Source organism: Hyperoodon ampullatus (assembly GCF_949752795.1).
Source record: "Hyperoodon ampullatus genome assembly, chromosome: 6".
Lineage (NCBI taxonomy): Eukaryota > Metazoa > Chordata > Mammalia > Artiodactyla > Ziphiidae > Hyperoodon > Hyperoodon ampullatus.
The window spans coordinates 15,401,287-15,425,254 of record NC_136919.1 but is presented as its reverse complement, the minus strand read 5'-3'; the positions used below and the strand labels follow the sequence as shown (position 1 = coordinate 15,425,254).

The following is a 23,968-nucleotide window of genomic DNA, read 5'->3' as shown; positions in this document are numbered from 1 at the left end:
ACTGTTAATGCAAAGTGGAGCTGCCCAAAGAGTGAAAGGACTGGGTAGAACAGTTATCTTAGGAAGGGCACCGAATATCAATTACAAGAACTACACTGTAGTTCCTGGTAATGCCACAGAGCAGCTACTTGACCTTGTACTCTACCCTTTTTTTTTTTTTTTTTTTTTTTTGGCGGTACACGGGCCTCTCACTGTTGTGGCCTCTCCCGTTGCGGAGCACAGGCTCCGGACGTGCAGGCTCAGCGGCCATGGCTCACGGGCCCAGCCGCTCCGCGGCATGTGGGATCTTCCCGGACCGGGGCACGAACCCATGTCCCCTGCATCGGCAGGCGGACTCTCAACCACTGCGCCACCAGGGAAGCCCTGTACTCTACCCTTCTAATGCTCAATGTCCTCATCTGTAAAGGGAAGGAGTTGGAGTGAATGTTCTTTGAAGCCCTTGCAGCTCTATAATCGTATTATTCATTCGTCCCGTGGAAGTTTGATTCAGAAAATTAAAGCGTATGAACTCAAAAACCCCTGCCAGATGACAACAGATTGTAAAAGATCGTCAATAAGAATAATTTAGGGGTTACTTCTTTTAACCTGCACCAGATGTTTCAACTCTCTTCACAGATTCCTCCCATGAGGTTATATAACATCCAAAAACTTCAACAAAAACAAATTATATTTTACATTACTCTGGAGATCAGGAAGTGCTTCCATATTTATGATCTTATGTGATCCTCCTACTGGCTTTTCAGAACAGGTAAGAAAGATGTGATTTCCCCCATTTTTTCCAGAGCTCCAAACTCTCGGGTCAGTGAAATTTCCATCACAACATGTACCTCTAGGCCCCCCTCTCCACAGCCCCTCAACACGTTTAGAAACAAACCCAGGCCTGTCCCCAGATTCCAGCCTCTGAAACATTCCAGTGAAGGTACATACTAGGTCAGATAAGAAGCAACAGAAGAATAGGTAAAAAGATGTAAGACCGTCGGCTTAGTGGCCTCTCATCTTTCCTCATTTCTGTGCAAGTCCCCTCTTGGCTGTCTTCCATGCTACGAATAAGCCCTTACATGTGTCTAGCACTTTTTACCCTGCACAGGGTACATTCACTCCCATTTTCTCACTTGAGCTTCACAACCACATCCCCAAAATAGCTTGGGACTTGAGGTCAGTCCGAGATTGCTTCAAATCCTGGCACCTCCACTCCTGAGCCAAGGGAATGCCGGCAGTTTCCTTCACCTTCCTAATCATTCCCCCCTACACCGGGCTGTGGTGAGGATGACATGAATTTTTTTGTGACGTCTTGGCCCCTAACTTGGTAGGTATTAGGGACTCCATAAAAGTTAGTTCTTGTTATTCCTGCCAAGGGACTCTCAGCTCCATTTTCTGGACACGGCTAGAGAAGCTCAGAGGTGAACTCATACAGTGAGTGAGGAGAGGACTCTCCTGGCTCGTAGCTCTTCACGCAAGAGCCAAGGGGGCCTTTCTTAAGGCTCTTGTGTGCTGTGGTGATGTTGACGATGATGACCACGGTGGCAGTGGTTCCTGAGCCGCATTTTCAAAAACTGGAAATGGAAGCCCTTTTGCATTGTACTGCGTCTGGTAGGAAATGCTAGCGATCTATCTATTCTGTCATTTCCACTGCCAAGCCACAATCACCAAGCCCAGGAGCCATGAGGTGTAGGCAGTACAGCCTGATATTGAAAAGCATGTGCGCTGGCCCAAGCAGAACTGAGTTCGAGGCTCAGTTCTGTAACCAGGAACAAGATACTTCGTGTCTTTGAGCCTCAGTATTCATATCTAAAAAGAGAATAATAAAGCCCATCTTAGGCAGTGAGGGAGAGGATTAAATGAGACGGTGTATTTAAAGCATTGAGCACAGAGCCTGGCATAGACCAATTATTAAGAAGGTAATAAGTACTCTCATCCCAGAGAATAAGCTCTTCCTTTGAAGGTACTGAGACACACTCTCAGGGATTTCACCATCCCTCTGGGGTTGGAGGGAAACCATTTGGTTACTTGGGACATTTGAAAATGGATACTGTTGAAACGGCTTCCCAGGATGCTGTGCTTTAAAGGAGGTGCTTATCAGCTAAGAGAAAATGGAGGAATAATTAGAGCGCTCTTTGAAACAGCTCTGCCTTTTAACTCCACAGAACGATTCTGGCTTTGGCAATGAAACCTCCCTCACAACATTCAAAACACCGTATTGAAACCCCTGGTTTTTTGGTCAGTTTCCCCTCCAGGCTCTAAGGCTGGAGAGAGGGGACCCCTCCTTCCCTGAGCATCTAGCCCAGAGCCTGGCTCTAAATAAATGTTTGCTGAATGAATGAACAGACAAAAATTAATATTTTTCTTACGAACAAACTCCTCTTCTCTCTCCCGAACTGCAGAATTAGTTTTCAATACCTTCCACCCGCACAGCTCCAGGCCTCCCCGGTCTCTGCTTCGTGGGACCAATCCCATTACAGCCTGGAGAACAGCAGCGGGCCCAGCCTTCAGGAGACGAAGCTGGAATGCTAATGAGCCATGCGGCTCCCAGCTCCCCAACCAGACCATTGACTGAATATCGGCTATGAGTCATCTGATATTTTTGTGAGCCGCAGGGGCACGCCACACGTCTCTGATTGCGTGTGGTTCCATCTGACGAGAGCGTCATTTCAAAATGCCTCTTTCAAATGGCCCGCACTTGCCCCGTCGCTCCCTCTCCAAGTGACAGGACAGAACCCCATTCAGAGCTCCTCTGTCCCCATCTGCAAGGCATTCTATAAGCCCGTAGAGCGCCCCCTTTCTCGTGTCTCATCATTGGGACCCTTTGTCAGGACCGCATCCCCCACTCCTTGAATCAATGCCTCATTGTGGCTGAGCTCTCAGCATCCTCAGTGAGGGAAAGAGGAAGATGAAAGTTCCCGGTGAGGCTGCCACAAGCAAAGGGGCGAGTGGCCAATTAGGATTCCAGCCCTGTCGAGCAGGAGGGATTGGGGACAGAGGCCCTCTGAGGCGCAGCAGAGAGCTGCCTGGCACCTGCATCTCCTGACCTCCGAATAATCATGAGGTTGTGGGCTGTATCAAAGAAGGCATTAATGATGCTGCGAGAGGACTGAGAAGAGGCGGGGCACGGGGAGGGGGGCTGGGAGCGCGCGGCCCAGGGAGAGAAGAGAGAATGGAGGAGAGAGGTGGGGACTGGGGAAGCATGCGGAGAGGAGGAACGGCCTCAGTGATGGAGGTGGAGGCGGAAACGGGGAGCCCGACCCAGGTGAGCAGACAGGGGCTGTGGAGGAGGAGGGCTGGAGAGGGCAAAGGTGATGGGATGAAGTTAGTGTGGGCAGGATGGAAACGAAGACACTCAGCCAAGCCTTCATGTGTCGTAACTCCCAGAATCAGGGAATGTGGACCCCAGATGGGCCATGGGAGGGCAAAGCATCCTTTTCTGAAAGAGGGGTGGGGGGTCAGGCGGAGAGCAATGTTACTGGTGAGCCCCGATTCCCAAGGTCAGTGAACGTTCCTGAGATTTCAGTCCTTCATTTTGAAGAGAACAAAACCAGAAAAAACAAGCTCATCCCAGTTTTTTGCATGCTTGTCCTTAGCACAAGCAACTTCTGATAATGGGGAGTCCAGCTCAATCAGATCAATCTCCTACACATTCTCCATCTCCAGCCAGTGCTCTGGGTAGTAATTGCTGATACTCAGAAACCCTGCCATGCTGGGAGGCATGCAGCACCTTAAACCAGCCAAGGGAATCAACGGCTCACAACCACCGAGCACTCACTGTATACCAGGCGTTGTGCCAGAGCTCTCCCAGAGCAGCATGGATAACCGTCCACAGCACAGGTGAAGAGAGTGAGGCCTTGAGAAGTGGGATAACTTGTCTGACATCACAGAGTCAGTCCACGTTCAAATACCAAGTTCTGTAACTGCAGCACCAGCGCACTTTCCGACGTACCACAATGTAAAATTATAATGACAAAGCCAGCAAGAAGAAGGAAGCAGGCCACAAGAAGAGAAATATATTGAAATAATGGAAAAATACTGAAACTTTGAATGTGTGAAGGGCCTATTATCACATTCCTTGCTTCCCCTGGACATGCCAGGATCCCTCTCCTCCATTCACAGATAATTGGAGCTCACCGACAAGTGCTCAGGGAGAGGCTGGGGACCAGGGGTAAGAGGGAATGCGATCTATAAATACCATTTCCCAGGCTAGCCAGTGACAGCCCACCTCAACTCTGGCAACAGAGGAGCGGCTTAATAGGCCAGCTCCAGAGAGATGGGATGGGGCAGTTTTCACAAAGGGCTGACACAGACCCACTGCAAGGCATTCAGTGTGTGGCAGTGAGGACCAAGATTTAAGATGCTTTTCTCTGTTTCTGGGGATCAAAAGCATCTTCTCTTTGCAGCCAAAGCTGAACTCCAATACATCCAAATCAGCATCTTTCTGCTGGATGGGATTTCAGTTCATTATGATGGGAGGGGCGGGGGGAGCAGGGATGAGGGGAGGGCAGGAAGCTGCATTTTTATTCCTAAAGCTGGAAAACCCTGGGGCCTGGTAAGTAGGCTCCCACAGAGGCTACACGTAAAGCTACTTGGCCCAGAAAACCTTCAAGAAGAAGCCTTGGAAATATCCAGCCCATCTCCCTCATGTTTAGACCTGAACATTGAGATTTAGTTGCTTAGGTGGAGGATTAATGTTTCTTGAGTGCTTTCTATATCATGGCAGTCAGCCTTTATCCTTACGTCAGCCCCATGAGAATAGGACTCCTTTGAGAGGAGGAGAAGGCATGAAAGACCAGAGAGGGACTGTGACTTTCCCATGGTCACACAGCATGGACATAGAAGATCAGAGCTCAGGATTTCTGGATCCAAACCCCGTGTTCCCTCCATTCCCCGCTGTACTTTTCCTACCCTCTCAAACCCAGGCTGGAGGAGAAGCTAGGCTCTGGGCCATGGGGACACCTCCGCTGCTCCCCTGCAGGCTCTGTCTTTGCCTCAGCCAGGATTTTCTGGCGACCTGACAGGCCTCCTGGTGACACAGCTGGAGTCGCTCATCATTTGGAGGACAGAGGCTATGCCACCCAGGGCTTCCCATCAGTGCTTTCAACAGGGCACGCCTCCCTTTCGGAACCACCTGGTGGGAAGCCCAGGCTGGGATTCCTAATTCAAGCAAACTTCCTGCTGATTTTAATTGGAGGTTTTGCCCAAGACAGGAATGCAGTGCCAGGCCAGTGGCATTTTAGGGAAGATCATACAAATCGAGTGCCAAGGAGAAGGGGGGAACAGATTTAGGCTAAAATAGAAAACTATAATCCATAAGTCCCATTTGCCTACCAGGAGTGTTTATTTAAAAGGGAGAGGAAAGTTTAAAAAATGAAATCAGAGTTCTGAATCAATCATTCTTGTATTTATGCCCTGTGCTTCTTCGAGATTGTAATGGGTGTCTAAGTAATTCCGTGAGACTACAAATTGTGTACTCTATAGACCAGAGACTAGTACTAGACTGGGAAGACAAACAGTTGTTTTTAGGTTTCTGATGATGCACTGTTTAGGGGGTGTGCTGTGTATGACTCTGTGTGTGTGTGTGTTACAGGAATAGTGCTGATAAAAGATGAATATATCAATGGTGTCAGAATGTTTGGGGCTCTACTGAAAGAAGCCTCGATTTATGGATGTGCTAGGGTAAATTATAACTGGCCATCAGACCCAGTCTGTGTTCATCATTTTCCCCAGATTCATATTTAGCTTTAATCATTCCCCTCTTTGAGTTTCTATCATTGACTTTAATAGTTTGTTTTCCTTCCTTCTGTCAGTTCTTCACATGATGTCAGAGAGCCTCATGGAACAGCTCACGGCAATGGAAGAAAAAACCCAAAGAAGATTTTGTGGTCCCTTGCCACGATGAAGATGCTTTCTGGTTTGGAACTGTGGAATGAAGGCAATAGGTCTTATTGGTGGAGGGCAGAGGCAGAGGGTAGAAGGGGGGAGGGGAAGAGCAGCAAAGAGAAAACCCGATGGAATCTTTAAATTTAGGTTGGCAGGAGTTTAACTGGGGAGGATTATGAAACAATTTTTGCAAATTACATAGTTCTGTGTCTGGAAGGAGGTGACAGGCAACATCAGCTACATGTTCAAATTCAGCATTTTGCTTTGGGGCATGGATTGCTGAGGGTAAGGAGGAAGGATCCAGAAGCTTCTTTAGGGCTGACAGAAATGCTAAAAGCAGCAGGAAGCTCCCAGGTGGAGAGCTGCCAGAGGGTTTTATTCTTCCTGGGCGGAAGTCAGGCAGGAGAATGACACACAGACCAAAGGCGAGAGAGTGAGAAGGGGCTAACCAGGTGTAATGGACTTCACCCTGAAGGACAGTGATGGTCATCTAGATCAATGATCTGGGCAGTGACGGGGGTGGTGAGCCAGTTAATAGACATGGGAGTCAGTTAAGGAAATGCTGGATCTGCTCTACCACTATTTTGTTGTGGATATTTGACCTTGCTATTTGACCTTGGATAAATCACTTCACCTCTTTGATCCTCAGTTTCTTTATCTGTCAAATGGGAAAGGTTATATACCTGCCTTACACTTTATCTTCAGAAGGAGAATCAGATACGTGAAGCTTGTGGGAGGTTCGCAGTGAAAGGAAGCTATCTATGATTGAGCATTAACTATAATTATTACTGAAGGCAAAGGAAAACTGTGTTTTATATTCCTCTCAGGTAAAAATATTCCTCTCAGTTACTACAACAGCCCAGTTGATTATAGCTTAATGTCCTAGTCTCCCTGGTCACTCACCCTCCACAGTTCTAATGAATGCTGTCACCATGATGCTTGAAGAAAGAGCTAGATGTGGGCTTTGGAGTCAGAAAAGATGGGTTATTGAATCATAGCTCCGCTCCTCATTACTTAACCTTGAGCTAATTGCTTGTCCTTTCTAAGCTTCAGTTTCCTCAACTACAGAATGGAATAATGATACATTACTTGCAGGATTGTTTTGAAGATCAGATAAGATAATGTATGTAGAGCTTCTAACATAGGTAGGTACACATTGTTTCTCATGAGAACAAACTATTGTGTTCCTCTTGAGCTCCTAAAGAAAATGGTCCCTTTGAAATAAGTATAGATTTAAAAATCCAGGGAAAGAATTCAATAAATATTGTTGGGTCCATTGAATATTGATATTAAAACAGCAACAACAACAACAAAATCTCTCATTGATACTTAATCTCTTCTATACCCCAGAATCATTAACAGGTGGATTGCAGATCTAAGTGTGAAAAGTAAAATAATAACATCAACAAAACACCTTTTAGAAGAAAACACAGAAGAGCATCATTATGACATTGGAGTAGGCAAAGATTTCTTAACACAGCTCACCATAAAGGAAAAAACCATGTTGATTAATAGGGATATATTAGGATTAAAATACATGAATCAAAAGACACCAAAGAGTGAAAAGACAACCCTTAGTTAGAAAATATATTTGCAAGATCTTTACCCAAAGACTATATTTATAGTACATAAATAACTCCTCCACTGGCTGGATGCTGGGCTAGTCAAAGGCATTTCACGCTGCCTGAGTTTCCCACTCCTTCCTGGGTCTCTTTAAACCAGAGTAGATGCAATTATCACAATTTATAGTTTTCTTCAGAAGGTTCTCACTAAACTGTTTAATAAATGTGATTTGTCCCAGAAAAAAAAAAAAATGACCAAACGGGAAAGTAGGCAACTGATACGATGACGTGAACGGACATGTCATAAAAGAGGATATTCAATAGGCCAACAAGCACATGAAACTCCCCGCCATCAGTCATCAGGACCGCGCCAATTAAAATTGCAATAGGATGCTTCTGCAGCAGGATGGCTAAAATAAAAATAAAAATAAAATAAAAAGGATGAGAAACACTAAGTATGGGCAAGGATGTGGAACAATCAAAACTCTTCTATGCTACCTGCAAGAGAGATCATTCGTTCAGCAAGTTTGGGAAGGTGGAATTATCTACTGAAGTATCTGTAAAGCTGAGCAATCCCACCCCTAGTAGATACTCAACAAAAATGCACATAGAAGTTCACTCCAAGGCATGTGGAAGACAGCAGCGCACTCTTGTCACAGCCCCAACCTGAAGACTGCAAATGACCACTGCAGTAGAATGGATGTCTAGAAACACAGTGGAATACGCTTGAGAATGAATGTGCCAAAACCACACAGAACAATACGAAGGAATCTCACAGAAGAATGAAAGGTGAAAAAAGCCAGATACCAAAGGGTCCACACTGCACAAAGAGAGGAAAAACTGAGCTACAGTGTGTGCAGCCATGAGAGGCATAATTCCCTGGGAGAGGAGGCTGATGGCATCAGAAGAGGACACGGCGGGTTTCTGCACTGCTGACAACGCCCTGCTCTTTGATCTAAGTGCTGGTTACATGTGGGAATTCATTCTGTGAAAATTCATCGTGCTGTACACTTAACGATATTTGCACTTGCTATATATTTCTAACACTTCCATAAAACATTTACCCCAAAAAATCGTCCTTTAAAACAACCAGAAAAACACTATTAAGGCAGCAGTATGTTACATTTTTATATCACTCTTTTAAACTTTCTAAAGCTCTTCTGTTTGGTTCTCTGATTTAGATCTTCACGACTTTTCTGTGTCATAGGTTGGGTTGAGGGGTATCAAGGATTTTTAAGGATATGAAAGACTGGGCTCAGGTGACGTGACTTCCTGAAGGTCACCAGTGAGCTGTCACATCACTAGGATTACAACTCACCCGGGTGTGGGTTTGTTGGTCGATTTGCAGGGTGGAGGTGGGTAGGAGCATAGGGAAATGGTGCTGAAGAGGAAAAAGAGCTACAGAAATTGTAAGAAATTAGTTCTATTTCTGACTCAATCCTCTAAGCCTCTAGATTCTATTCTGAACCGGAAGCCACTTCTGAGCCCCAGGGAAGAAAAAAAAACCCTGAAAAACTAAAAACAACAAAAAGACTCTGGAGATACTTATTTTCTTGCCTTACATCAACCAAGGGAGTCAATTCCCTACTTGCTACAAATGTACAATGGCAAACAGGGATGGGCATGGAGACATCCCTGGTAGTGCTGAGCTGAACAAACCCTGCATATCACTCATGGTGAAGCTCAGCTGCTGACACGCAGCTCCCTGCCCCTCACCCTGGTTGTGCATCCTTGGGATGCCATGGGGTTGGGCCTTACTACCTTCTTTATCTCCGTAAATAGAAAAGAAATGCACAAGATATTCTTAGTTAAAAGCTTCATTGCCCCATGGTTGGGAGGGTACTTCTAGGCTTCTGTGACTGACAGCGAGATGCCCCGAGCTAGCCTAGGTTATCTGTTGGCTTGTACCTCTTCCTCAATAGGACAATTTAGTACACACTCAGAATAGGTCCTTGCCACGAATTTGCCACCTCCTCCCAGGGTGCGTGCACCCGTGTGTGCACGTGCACACACACACACACATCAGTAGGTCAGGGACTGTCAAAGTAGCAATTAACTCTGGTAGGTGGAGCTGTCTGTGTGTTTAGTGTGGCAGATTTTCAGAATTCTGGAGTGGAATGATGCCTATGCAAGGCTTAGTCCACGGGAAACAGAGAGGTTATGTGACTTGCCTGAGGTCACACAAATAGTACCTGGAAACCCAGAGGCAGAATCTTTCCCTTGAGGGAGGAAGGACCCTGCACACAGCCACAAATGTAGACAGTTCATCTTTCCTCAACCTCTCCCAAGGGGACCGACAGCCTTTTACCTGGGTGACTGTGCACTGGGGGACAGGAAATATTCATACTTTTCAAGGATTACTGGACACTGGCTTTGACCTGATAGTATTTCTAGGAGACACAAAATGTCACTGTGGTCTACTAATCAGCACAGGTGTTTATGGGGGGTCAGGTGATCAATGGGACTTTGGTTCAGGTTCTTCTCACAGTGGGTCTGATGGTTATTTCCCCATTCCAGAGTGCATGCTTGAGATGAATCCATAATTGGAATACTCTGCAACTGGCAGAAACCCCTTCCTTCCCACTTCTGGTATCCCCACCAAATAATAAAACTTATATTATGGAATATTCTCTCCCTTTAACCAGCTTCCAAGAAAACAAAACAAGACAATAAGAACAACAACAAAACATGTACCTAGGCCGAAGCATGTTGCAAGGGGCATAAACCATACGATAAATCCACTAAAACAAACTTTGTCTTGATTGACAAAGGTTCAAAAGGGCAATTTTGTATTATGAGATATATCTTCATAAGGTCTCTGAAGAGTGCACTAACCTCTGTACTAAAATGTATCACAATGGAAAAATAAACAAACAGCAAACCCACAATGTACGGCAGGTGGCCACGGATCCTTTGACACTCCTCCCATAGACAGGAGATCTCTGTTCCCCTCCCTTGAATCTGGGCAGATTCCACCACTTCTTTGACCAATACAGTAAGACAGAAGTGATTCACTTAGTTTATGGACTCAGCAGCAGCTTCTACTGGAAAACTTCCCCTTAGAGCTCTGAGGCCACTTATAAGCAGGCTGACCACCCTGCTGGAGAGACCACATGAAGAGACCCTGAAGAGAGAGAGCTGCCCAGCTGAGCCCAGCCTTTTGGTCATCTCTGCTAAGGAACCAGATATGCGAGTGAAGCTCTCTTAGAACCTCCAGCTCGGCCCAGCTGCCACCTAAATACCAGTGAGTGACTTCGAGTAACCTCATGTGGAACAGAAGAATTGGCCAGCCAATTCTGGCACAAATTTCCGACTCATAGATCATGGGCATAGTATAATGATTGGTGCTTTAAGGCCCTAAATTTGGGTCAATTTGTTAAACAGCAATAGATATTCAGACTATTGTATACCATGAGCCCCCAGAGAACTCAGGATCTCTCTTCCTCCTTCCATTACTACCAAGCTATGTAACTGTACCAGGCAGAACTTGAAAAATGTCCTCCCTCCCCAAGATTCCAGGCTCTAACCCCCAGGACCTGTGGATGTGGTGAGATATCACACCCAAGACTATGTCCTGTTATTTGGCACAGTTGATGTAAAGATACTGAGATTATCTAGGTGAACCTAATTTAATTAGAGGTGCCCCTTTGAAAGCAGAGAGTTTTCTCTGGCCGTTGGCAGAAAGAGAATTCAGAGAGATCCAAAGCCTGAAAGACTTGCTGCACCTTTGTTCCTTTGAAGATGGAGTGGTCCATGTACCAGGGCTGGAGAATAGCCTCTAGGAACTAAGAGTGAACTCTGGCCAATGACAAGCACGGAAAAAGTGACCTCAGTCCTATAACCATAAAGAAGTGAATTCTGCCAACAACCAGACTGAGCTTTGAAGTGGGTTCTCGACATCTTCATTTCTGCTTATGAGACATCAGCAGAAGATCCAGCTATACCAGGCCCAGCCTCCCGACCCATGGAAACTGAAAGATAATAAATGCATATTGCTTTCAGCCTCTAAATGTGTGGTACTGTTACAAAACAATACAAAACCAATACAGTTACTCTGGCCAAGACACACTCTATTTTATTCTTTAATAAAATGACAGGAATTGATTAGATGATCTTTTAGGTTCCCTGACAGCCATGACATTTTATGATTTTGTAATTTTAGGCCATTTAACCTTCCTGAGCTTCAGATTCCTAAGGTAAAGCACCAGGTGCAGGCCCAGTCCTGTGCCGGTTTTATTTTACCTGCTAGAGCTCAAGATCTCTGTAAACGGAGGCGCCCCTGTCTTATTCACCATCTACCAAGACCTCATGCATGATGCCTGGCACTTAGTAGGTGATCACTAAATATCTGCTGGATGAAGGAATGCATGGATAAATGAATGAAGATTCAGTATAAATATTAATGTACATATTCTTTGACAAGAACAAAGGGCTATGCCTATATAGGATGGCAACAGAAGAAGGGGTATTATTTCATAATGTTGGACCAGTCATTAGTTTCTGTAAGCCTTAGTTTTCTCACCTGTACATGAGGAGTCTAATCCTTGTTCTAGCTCCGCCCAACCCCCAGGTTATTATAAGAATCAGCCCTGGGCTTCCCTGGTGGCGCAGTGGTTGAGAGTCCGCCTGCCGATGCAGGGGACACGGGTTCGTGCCCCAGTCTGGGAAGATCCCACATGCCGCGGAGCGGCTGGGCCCGTGGGCCACGGCTGCTGAGCCTGCGCGTCCGGAGCCTGTGCTCCGCAACGGGAGAGGCCACAACAGTGAGAGGCCCGTGTACCGCAAAAAGAAAAAAAAAAAAAAAAAAAAAGAATCAGCCCTTTGCAAAGTAAAATAATCTATACGTAAGGTATCTGTCTTATACATAAGGTATTTGTCTTAGTAATAGTTTACTTTTTAGAATTGGGAATATATCTAAGCCAAATGGGGTAAATTTATTCCCTAATTATACCAGAGACTGAGTACCTTCCTGCTGTTATTTTGGCCGCTGCTGGTTAGCAGTCTTGCCACCTCTCAGCAGGAGTTCTACCTGCTGGGATACAGAGCCATTAGCATCTGTTTAAGCAGAGGTGTTAGAAACTCAACTGGAAGAAGTCTGGCTGAAGGATGAGGATCTCTACTGTCAGGAAATCACAACCTGTGGCAGCACACCAAATAATCTGGGTCATTGCCTCTTAACCTGGAGTAAATCATTCTTTTCCAAGGCTGTGTGCTGAGGAACCCAATCCCTTAAAAAGAATTCAAAAAGAATGGTTCTATGGCCAAACAACTTTTTTAAAAAAAATGCATATGACCCCTTCTCTATTTAATTTTTTTTTAAATTCAACATTTCCTAAACTTATTCAATCAAAGACACCACTTCCTCCCCTCCCCACATCCCTTCACCCTTTCCCAATATCCTATCAGTTCCCTCAAGGGAACTAACTTTTGCCTGGTTTTGACCAAGTGCACATATTGTGAGATGAGACCATATTTATGGCAGTGAAGAGAGGCTTCTAATCCAAGGTTAGTTCGGTCCCCAGACCAGCCCTGTCAGTGTCACCTGGGACCTGGGACCCATCCCAGACCTACATAAGGAATCAGAAACCTTGGGGTGGGGTCCAGCCATCTGTGTTCAAAAGGCCCTCCTGGTGACTGTGATGCCCGCGCCGGTTTGAGAACCACTGCCCTAACCCATAGATCTGTGGTATAAAGCTCATGTCAACACAGTAAAGAGACACTGAATCCTTTTACACCTGGGAGAGCGAGTCCATTGATTCTCTAGTTCATATTTGGAATGGCTACCAGAGAGCACTCCCTAAGTGCATTCCTTATATATTTTTTCCAATGGCTACTCATCACCTAAATGATAATATACAAACTCCACAGCTAGGTATTCAATCCCTCCATAATTCCATTTCAAAATACTGGTCTAATCTTATTCAACAACAATAAGGACAATTATTTAATATTTGTTGACCATTTACTATATGCTAAGAACACTGTATATCTTTTTCTTGGGTAATCCTCCCAATAACTCTGGGGAGAAAGCACTGTTATTATCCTCATTTTACAGATGAACCAACAGCTCTAGCATACAACTCACCAAGATTTTACCCCAGACTGTCTGGTTCCCCAAGCCCATGTACTCAGTCTTGATTTATGTGCTTTCTCTGATCTTCTGATTTCTCATTTCTGGATGAAATTAGTCTCACATTCAATTCATCCTAAGTATCTGTTGCTTTCTTTTTTTTTTTTTTCATAAAACATTTTTTTATTAGTTTCTGCTTTATAACAAAGTGAATCAGTCATACATATACATCTGTTCCCACATCCCTTCCCTCATGCATCTCCCTCCCTCCCACCCTCCCCATCCCACCCCTCCAGGCGGTCACAAAGCACCGAGCTGATCTCCCCGTGCCCTGCGGCTGCTTCCCACCATCCATCCACCCCACGCCCGGTAGTGTACACATGTCCATGCCTGTCCCTCGCCCCGTCACAGCTTACCCTTCCCCCTCCGCATATCCTCAAGTCCATTCTCAAGTAGGTCTGTGTCTTTATTCCCGTTTTACCCCTAGGTTCTTCATGACATTTTTTTTTTTAATTCCATATATATGTGTTAGCATACGGTATTTGTCTTTCTCTTTCTGACTTACTTCACTCTGTATGACAGACTCTAGGTCTATCCACCTCATTACAAATAGCTCAATTTCATTTCTTTTTATGGCTGAGTAATATTCCATTGTATATATGTGCCACATCTTCTTTATCCATTCATCCGATGATGGACACTTAGGTTGTTTCCAGCTCCGGGCTATTGTGAATAGAGCTGCAATGAACATTTTGGTACATGTCTCTTTTTGAATTATGGTTTTCTCAGGGTATATGCCTAGTAGTGAGATTGCTGGATCATATGGTAGTTCTATTTTTAGTTTTTTAAGGAACCTCCATACTGTTCTCCATAGTGGCTGTACCAATTCACATTCCCACCAGCAGTGTAAGAGTGTTCCCTTTTCTCCACACCCTCTCCAGCATTTATTGTTTCTAGATTTCTTGATGATGGCCATTCTGACTGGTGTGAGATGATATCTCATTGTAGTTTTGATTTGCATTTCTCTAATGATTAATGATGTTGAGCATTCTTTCATGTGTTTGTTGGCAGTCTGTATATCTTCTTTGGAGAAATGCCTATTTAGGTCTTCTGCCCATTTTTGGATTGGGTTGTTTTTCTGCTATTGAGCTGCATGAGCTGTTTATAAATTTTGGAGATTAATCCTTTGTCAGTTGCTTCATTTGCAAATATTTTCTCCCATTCTGAGGGTTGTCTTTTGGTCTTCTTTATGGTTTCCTTTGCTGTGCAGAAGCTTTGAAGTTTCATTAGGTCCCATTTGTTTATCTTTGTTTTTATTTCCATTTCTCTAGGAGTTGGGTCCAAAAGGATCTTACTGTGATTTATGTCATAGAGTGTTCTGCCTATGTTTTCCTCTAAGAGTTTGATAGTTTCTGGCCTTACATTTTGGTCTTTAATCCATTTTGAGCTTATTTTTGTGTATGGTGTTAGGGAATGATCTAATCTCAAACATTTACATGTCCCTGTCCCAGCACCATTTATTGAAGAGGCTGTCCTTTCTCCACTGTACATTCCTGCCTCCTTTATCAAAGATAAGTTGACCATATGTGCGTGGGTTTATCTCTGGGCTTTCTATCCTGTTCCATTGATCTATCTTTCTGTTTTTGTGCCAGTACCACACTGTCTTAATTACTGTAGCTTTGTAGTATAGTCTGAAGTCAGGGAGCCTGATTCCTCCAGCTCCGTTTTTCGTTCTCAAGATTGCTTTGGCTGTTCGGGGTCTTTTGTTTCTCCAAACAAATTTTGAAATTTTTTGTTCTAGTTCTGTGAAAAATGCCAGTGGTAGTTTGATAGGGATTGCGTTGAATCTGTAGATTGCTTTGGGTAGTAGAGTCATTTTCACAATAATTGATTCTTCCAATCCAGGAGCATGGTATATCTCTCCATCTATTTGTATCATCTTTAATTTCTTTCATCAGTGTCTTATAATTTTCTGCATACAGGTCTTTTGTCTCCTTAGGTAGGTTTATTCCTAGATATTTTATTCTTTTTGTTGCAATGGTAAATGGGAGTGTTTTCTTGATTTCATTTTCAGATTTTTCATCATTAGTGTACAGGAATGCCAGAGATTTCTGTGCATTAATTTTGTATCCTGCTACTTTACCAAATTCATTGATTAGCTCTAGTAGTTTTCTGGTAGCATCTTTAGGATTCTCTATGTATAGCATCATGTCATCTGCAAACAGTGACAGCTTTACTTCTTCTTTTCCAATTTGGATACCTTTTATTTCCTTTTCTTCTCTGATTGCTGTGGCTAAAACTTCCAAAACTAAGTTGAGTAGGAGTGGTGAGAGTGGGCAGCCTTGTCTTGTTCCTGATCTTAGTGGAAATGGTTTCAGTTTTTCACCATTGAGGACAATGTTGGCTGTGGGTTTGTCATATATGGCCTTTATTATGTTGAGGAAAATTCCCTCTATGCCTACTTTCTGCAAGGTTTTTATCATAAATGGGTGTTGAATTTTGTCGAAAGCTTTCTCTGCATCTATTGAGATGATCATATGGTTTTTCTCCTTCAACTTGTTAATATGGTGTATCACATTGATTGATTTGCGTATATTGAAGAATCCTTGCATTCCTGGAATAAACCCCACTTGATCATGGTGTATGATCGTTTTAATGTGCTGTTGGATTCTGTTTGCTAGTATTTTGTTGAGGATTTTTGCATCTATGTTCATCAGTGATATTGGCCTGTAGTTTTCTTTCTTTGTGACATCCTTGCCTGGTTTTGGTATCAAGGTGATGGTGGCCTCATAGAATGAGTTTGGTAGTGTTCCTTCCTCTGAAATTGTTTGGAAGAGTTTGAGAAGGATGGGTGTTAGCTCTTCTCTAAATGTTTGATAGAATTCGCCTGTGAAGCCATCTGGTCCTGGGCTTTTGTTTGTTGGAAGATTTTTAATCACAGTTTCAATTTCAGGGCTTGTGATTGGTCTATTCATATTTTCTATTTCTTCCTGATTCAGTCTTGACAGGTTGTGCATTTCTAAGAATTTGTCCATTTCTTCCAGGTTGTCCATTTTATTGGCATAGAGTTGCTTGTAGTAATCTCTCATGATCTTTTGTATTTCTGCAGTGTCAGTTGTTACTTCTCCTTTTGCATTTCTAATTCTATTGATTTCAGTCTTCTCCCTTTTTTTCTTGATGAGTCTGGATAATGGTTTGTCTATTTTGTTTATCTTCTCAAAGAACCAGCTTTTAGTTTTATTGATCTTTGCTATCGTTTCCTTCATTTCTTTTTCATTTATTTCTGATCTGATCTTTATGATTTCTTTCCTTCTGCTAGCTTTGGGGGTTTTTTGTTCTTCTTTCTCTAATTGCTTTAGGCGCAGGGTCAGGTTGTTTGCTCGAGATGTTTCCTGTTTCTTAAGGTGGGATTGTATTGCTATAAACTTCCCCCTTAGAACTGCTTTTGCTGTGTCCCATAGGTTTTGGGTCGTCGTGTCTCCATTGTCATTTGTTTCTAGGTATTTTTTAATTTCCTCTTTGATTTCTTCAGTGATCACTTCGTTATTGAGTAGTGTATTGTTTAGCCTCCATGTGTTTGTATTTTTTACAGATCTTTTCCTGTAATTGATGTCTAGTCTCATAGCATTGCTGTTGCTTTCTTAAATGGAAAACCATTCTCTCTACCCCAAGTTCAAAGCATCATCATCCCTCAACTTCCATCTCAAATGGTCCCTCACTTCAGTTCAGCAAATGCTGTGTCATTCTATGCCAGGCACTTTACCTGTTACTGGGGGGGGGGATACACTGGTGAACAAGAAAAACAGAATCCCTGCCCTCACAGAATCTGTCATCAAGTAGGAGAAGTCTAGGATTAAACACACAATTGCAAACGTGCCGGGTGGTGGAAAAAACTTCCACGCAGGATGCAGTAAAGACATACTGTTGACAGTGCAACCTGGTCCAGTGTGTCAGGACAAGCATCACTAAGAAATGGGGGTTTGATCTGAAAGTTAAAGGATGAATAGAATAATCCAGGCAAAGAGAAAAGGGGATTCTAATAGTCTTCCTGACAGGAATACATTTCTCTCCTTTCTTACCTTTACTGCTATTCAAATTCCATGTTTATACAATGGGAAGCATAACAGCATCTATTTTACAGGGTTGTTGAAGGATTCAGTGAGTAAATTATGTAAGGCATTTAAAGCTGTGCCTGGTACATAATAAACAGTCATTATACGTTAACTATTATTATCATTATTTATTATTATCGTGGCGAGTTAGTAGGAATAAGAGCTGCTATCTCAGGACAAGCTCCTGAAATTGACCTGCCTGTAAGTGACTTGGCACACAATTGACACTCTCCCTTCCATCTGATCAGAGTGATGCGTGATGCTCTTGGCACACTGAATAGTCATGGCGGGTCGGTTACCCTCCTACAAAGCCCACATGCTTCTGGTCCCTCCAAGTAACAAGCACATTTACCAAGAGTCGTTTTGCTTGTTCCCAAACCTGCTTATGCCAGTTGTATTTGCTATTATGTTCCTGAGACCAAAGTATTCTAGGAATGTGTCTTATACTTTATGAAAAGTATGTTTAGACCTCTATTTTTTTTTTTTTTTTTTTTTTTTTTTTTTTTTTTGCGGTACGCAGGCCTCTCACTGTTGTGGCCTCTCCTATGCGGGATCTTCCCGGACCGGGGCACGAACCCGTGTCCCCTGCATCGGCAGGCGGACTCTCAACCACGGCACCACCACGGAAGCCCTAGACCTCTATTTCTGTGTTTGGACAATGATTGTAAAACACAACACAAAAGCATAAAAATGTCTAGGGTGAGAAATATTAGCTTATAAATTGTATTTGCTTAAACACTAAAGATGTAAGCAAATTAGCTTTAAGTATGCCATTTAACTATTGCTCTCCTTTTTTCCAAAGCAATTAAAAAATTAAACTTTTTGAAATAAAAAAAAGTCAAATCAATGAAATGCGAGCTTTTTTCTGTGGGAACTCATTTGAATTCTGTGGGAAAATTCTATAAAGACCAGTTGATGAAAGAATTGCCATCAATTTAAATAAAGGAGATGTACCTGAAAAAGATTGGGAGGGCCCCTAAAAATCTACAAACATTTAGGTTGCTTCTTAAGAGTCTTTAAACTATTGCTCCACTTTGAATAAACCAAAGTTGGAAATACTATACAATTACCAGTGTGGTTTATGCAAGAAAGCCAGGAAAACATCAAATGGAATATATTATACAAACACCCTCAAAAAAGATTTTGGCCCTACCTCAAAAGGCTGGCCAAGAAATATATATTTATATATTTTAAGTTAAAATAAATTGTGTTTATACATGTGCAGCATTGCATACATTTTAGCGTTCCTTATTTTAACTTTTTCTATTAATTGAGAAATCATTGGTTTCGAAATCTGTCTGATAAGGAGCCTGTGCTTGACTTCTTACTATGTGCTAAAAGTGCTAAAATCTTTTATTGATTTTCTGATGGTAGGTATCATTTTTATCTCCACCATGTCAATTGGAAAAATGAAGTTCAGATAACTTAATACTGTACCAACGTTCCATTGTTAGTAAATGGCAGTCTACACCTTGTTCTGTCAGATTCCATAGTCTAAAGCCTTAAGTATCTGAAATTTCATTGCCTCTCTACTACGTTATTACATTTTGTTGGGCTCATGAGTTATTTTCTCCAATGGAAAGATCTGTCTCTTAGAAGCAGAAACAGTGTCTTCATCAAAAATCTAGCATCTACTACAACTGTGCTCTTGATTATATTAACATTGCATCTGTGCATTTCTTCATAGGTTATGAAGAGTTTTCACATACAGCATCCAAATTGACTGAGACATCAACTCCATAGGGCAGCTTTTCTTATTATCCTGACCATACAGATGAGGAAACACAGGGCTCAGGTAGGTTTCGAGATTTTTTGAGGTCACACATCTAATAAGTGGGAGAGCAGGGACTGTCAGCCTAATAAACTGACACTGACACTGACTTCAGCTCAATAAAAGGTAAGAAGTCACAGCCTTCTGCCCCCCAGCAGGAGTCTGTGGAGATTAAATCCAGAGGCAAGTAAGTATAGGGTTCAGAGAGAAGAATCAAAATCAGTGTGGATACTGAGGGTTCTCATAATAGAGATAACGATTATCCTGGTAGCTGGACTCTTTCCACAGACACCAATTAAACGCTGTGTGGAGCAGGAAGTTTGTAAAAAGCTGACATGGGCTCAGAAGCTACGGCCCCACGATTGAAGCCTGAGGTGGATGCCCCCAAGAGATCTTCATCTGAACAATGCATAATTACATTGTGCCTGGCTAAAGCCCGGGTGCTGGGTCAAGTCCATGTGAATATGAGAAGTAAAAATAAACCGAACACCAGGAGTCATTGGAAAAATGCCAATAGTTATACTGCCTGCCCTCAAGTTAAAGTTCCATGAATCTCCTTTGTCTTACAATACTATAACCTCTACAAAAATTGGGACAGGGTGTGGGGAAAAATATCAAATCACACTGTCCTTCAGCACCTAGTTGGTGCTAGGAATTTTTTTTCATCTCACTGAATTTAGTAAACTCTTGGAAGTGTCTATTTTTGTCCTTTGTTTTTCACTAGGGCACATTTCCCAAAGTAGTGGACTTAACAACAGATACTTGCAGAAATTGGATACAGGTCAATTAAAGACAATCTCAATTTGCAGTTTCCATTTTACTGCCTGGACTGTCACAGTCAGAGGGCCTGAATTTTAATCAGGCTCTGTTCACACATTCCCAGAGTGACCTTGAACACGTCACTTAACTCCCTTTGGCCTTAGTTTCTTCCTTTGTAAATGAAGAAGACAATTTAAACTACATACAATGTAGTATGTGAAAAATCTGTAGGTTATTTTATGGCAATGCATACAATTTTAAAATATTGTGTCAACATGTTTTTGGGACCCCATTCCAAGTAGAAAATAATTTATTTGCCCATTCATTGAGCACATTTAAAAAAATGTGTGCCAATTACCATGCTAGGAAGTTATACTGCTAAAGTGATAAAAAACATGGGTCCAGATGCGTACCTGGGGCTGACGGTCTCACAGGAGAGACAGGTGTTAATAACTGGGTAAACAAAGGTACAGTGGTAAACTGAGACTTGGGCTTCATTTGGGAAATCAGATTGCTAGGAAAACATATTAAACAAGTCCTGATACAGCCTTTCAATGCAAGGAGCACAGGCTTTTGAGCTGAGATCTGAAGGATGCATAGATACTATTGCAGATAAGGAAGAAAGAAGAAAGCTTCAGGGAAGAGCCTGTGTGAAGCCTATGGGGTGGGAGGAGTGTGCACACCTAGTGAACTGAAAGATTAGTGAGTTGGCTGAGCGAGCCAAGAAGAGGGGTGAAACACAGAGTAAGAGGCAGACAGAGGCCAGATCACAACAGACCTGTAGGTCATCTTAAGAGCATGCCCGTTCTCCTAAGAGCAGGGATTAGTCACCAAAGGCTGTCAAGATCAAATGTGCTTCTTAAGTAATAATTCTGATGGCCTCCTGGAACACAGATTGGAAAGTGATTTGAGTAGATTTTGGGAGGCTTAGCTAAAAGGCTACTGTCACTTGGGGCAAAAGAAGATCTTAGTTTGAACTGTAGGCTACTCATGAAAATTGACTAGCATCATCAGAAAGTAATATGGTTCAAAGATTCAATTACCATTCTTGTATCAATACTTTGGAGTTGAACAGTTACTCTCTCATTCTCTGGGAGTGATATTTCTCCTAGGAGTTGGGAAGGACCTCAGAGATAACTGAGCCCAGTTGTTTTCAAATTGTTTTAGCAAAAATTTAAAAATCGGGCTTCCCTGGTGGCACAGTGGTTGGGAGTCCACCTGCCGATGCAGGGGACATGGGTTCATGCCCCGGTCCTGGAAGATCCCACATGCCGCGGAGCGGCTGGGCCTGTGAGCCATGGCCGCTGAGCCTGCGCGTCCGGAGCCTGTGCTCCGCAACGGGAGAGACCACAATAGTGAGAGGCCCGCGTACCGCAAAAAAAAAAAAAAAAAAAAAAAAAAAAATTTAAAAACCACCTTATTTTCCCAAATGAGTTTTAATGCAGAATTCTCATAAAGAAAATGGCTAAAGAGCTGCTCTGGTTAAAGGTGAGGTGCAACTGTTCTCTGCTCAGCCTGTACCCACCCCTGCAAGGCTCCTTTTTTTGCACCCAGTGTTCTCATTCTGGAATATATGCTACAGACCCAGTGTGGACTTAGTTGGGCTCACACAGGGCCCAGCCGGGGGGACTTGAACTCAGGTCTTCTGGTTCAAACAAGTGTCCTTCTCAAAAGCACATCCTGAGGCTAGATAATGATGCTTTGAAGACAAAGACCCCTTCGCTTGTATCTTTAAGTGTCTTACAGTGTCTGCCATAGGACGGGAGACGAGGTAGTCAGTAAACATTTATGGAACTGCACAGAAGCCAGCAGAATTCACTGCTCAAGCTGATTTTGTACTTCTTTTTCTCTCCCTCTCTCCCTTTTTGTTTTTCTTTCTCCCTCTCTTTCTTTCCTCCCTCCCTCCCTGCTTCCTTCCCTCCTTTGCAATGAGAGGTGATTTCCATCACATTGCAGTTTGCAGTTTAGGCAGGTAATCTGAACACCCTGGATCATCCTGCCTCGGGGGCAGGTAGAAGAGCATAGAGGTTATGGGAAAGGACTCTGCCAGGGTTTGAATCCTGCCTCTTATTTGATGTATAATCTTCAGCGAGTCAATTAACATCTCTGCATCTTAACTTCCCCATTCATAACATGGGATGAGCTGATGCTGCCAGATGAGTTGTCATGAAGATTAAATGAGGTGCAAGTGTGTAGGACAGTGCCGGGGGCAATAGAAATGCCTTAGAGTGTTACCTTGAACCTAAACTCAGCCCCATTCTCTTCCTGATGAATTTAATTCCAATTTCATGCTTGCAAAGCCCCCTTTCACACAGCACTCAGAGTTTACACAGTGCTGGCAGACATACCATCTCAGGTGAGCCAGACAGAGACCCTCTGAGGCAGGAAGAAGAAATTATGCTGCCTGTTTCACAGATGAGAAGACCAAGGTTCGGAAAGTCTAGTAATAGTGACCAAACTCAAAGCCCACTCCCAGTCTTTCTGCCTTTTTAACTGCAAAACATAAGGATATCCTGGTAGCGAAACAATCCACAGGAAACTTCCCTGTGGGTCCTGCCTTTCCTTGACCTAACTGAAGTACTGTGGTCTGACTCTAGGGCCAGCTCCTGCACAAGCTAAAAGAAATCCACCACAGTATCCCTGGGACCCCCCAAATTACCTAATACGTGATGGAAACCCAATCTGGTTGGGTGTTGAATTCCCCATTGGCAGGTGTGGTCTGGAATTAATCCTGCTACCATCATCCCAACAAGCACTGACCCCTGGGGGTGGGATGGTCTTATTTATCTTAATGCTTCCAGGGCCCCACACAGAGTAAGTTCTCAGGGACTCCTTGCTAAGTTGACCTGCACTGAACCTGACCTCTTCTCTGTACTTACAGGGGCTGTGTCTGATGTGTCTGCCTGGGCTCCAGAGTTGATTCAGGGTTCTACAACTGGTGCCGTTTCTTGAATCTCAGCACACTACATTAGGGTCTATAAAACTCTACTCCTGGTCTGCCATCACCCACATGACCTTGAGGGGCTCACCCTGCCTGTGACATCATCCTACACTCAAACCAAGGTGCCCCAACCCGGTGCAGCCGCCTCTCCTGCTTCTGCTCACCTCCTAGAGCCTGCACGGGGCTCCTGACCGCCACACCCACCCGTGGAGTCAGCAAGACCCTTCCAATCTTGCTGCTTATCTGCCCTATGACCTTGGACAAGTTAATTCCATCTCTGCCTTATCCGTTTCCTTACCTGTAAAACAAATCCAATCGCATCCACTTCACAGAGATAATGTGAAGATTAGATGAAAAAAATATATGTCATCAATATCATCAACACTCAGACTCACTGAATATTACGGTGGGCTAAGCAATTTGTATGCAAAATCAGTGCCTGGTAAAAATAAGAAAAATAGCTTAACATGTATTGAGTGTTTTCTATGCGCGAGGCCCTGTTCTAAACAGTTTATGTGGGTTCAAGCATTTAATCCTCAGAACAACCTTATGAGATTGGCACATTAGCCTCATTTTATAGATGAGAAAATTGAGGCTCAAAGGTGGTAGTAACTTCCCCAGGGTTATAAGGTGAGCAGGCAATAAATCTGGGATTTGAACCCAGGCAGTGTGACTCCAGAATCTTTATACGTAGCCAGCTCTATTGCCTATTATAATAGCTGCTCAGTTAAGTGTTTGTTATTGCTCTGTGATTGTTATTATTATCATTCATCTTATTTGCCCTACATATAGGATAGTCACCTCTACCTCCAATTATACTCAATTTATCCTGTGGTGCTTAATCTCCAAAAAGATTCCCTCTGCCCCCAGTGACCCACACCTCGCAGT

General features: G+C 43.4%; 1 protein-coding gene across 1 annotated transcript in view; it reads right to left on the bottom strand.

The window, feature by feature from the left end:
- The window catches only part of BRINP1 (BMP/retinoic acid inducible neural specific 1), a gene marked incomplete at both ends in the record, with an annotated part of 137,874 nt that overhangs the window by 1,234 nt on the left and 112,672 nt on the right, over positions 1–23,968 (bottom strand). The gene's annotated exons all lie outside the window — the stretch shown is intronic.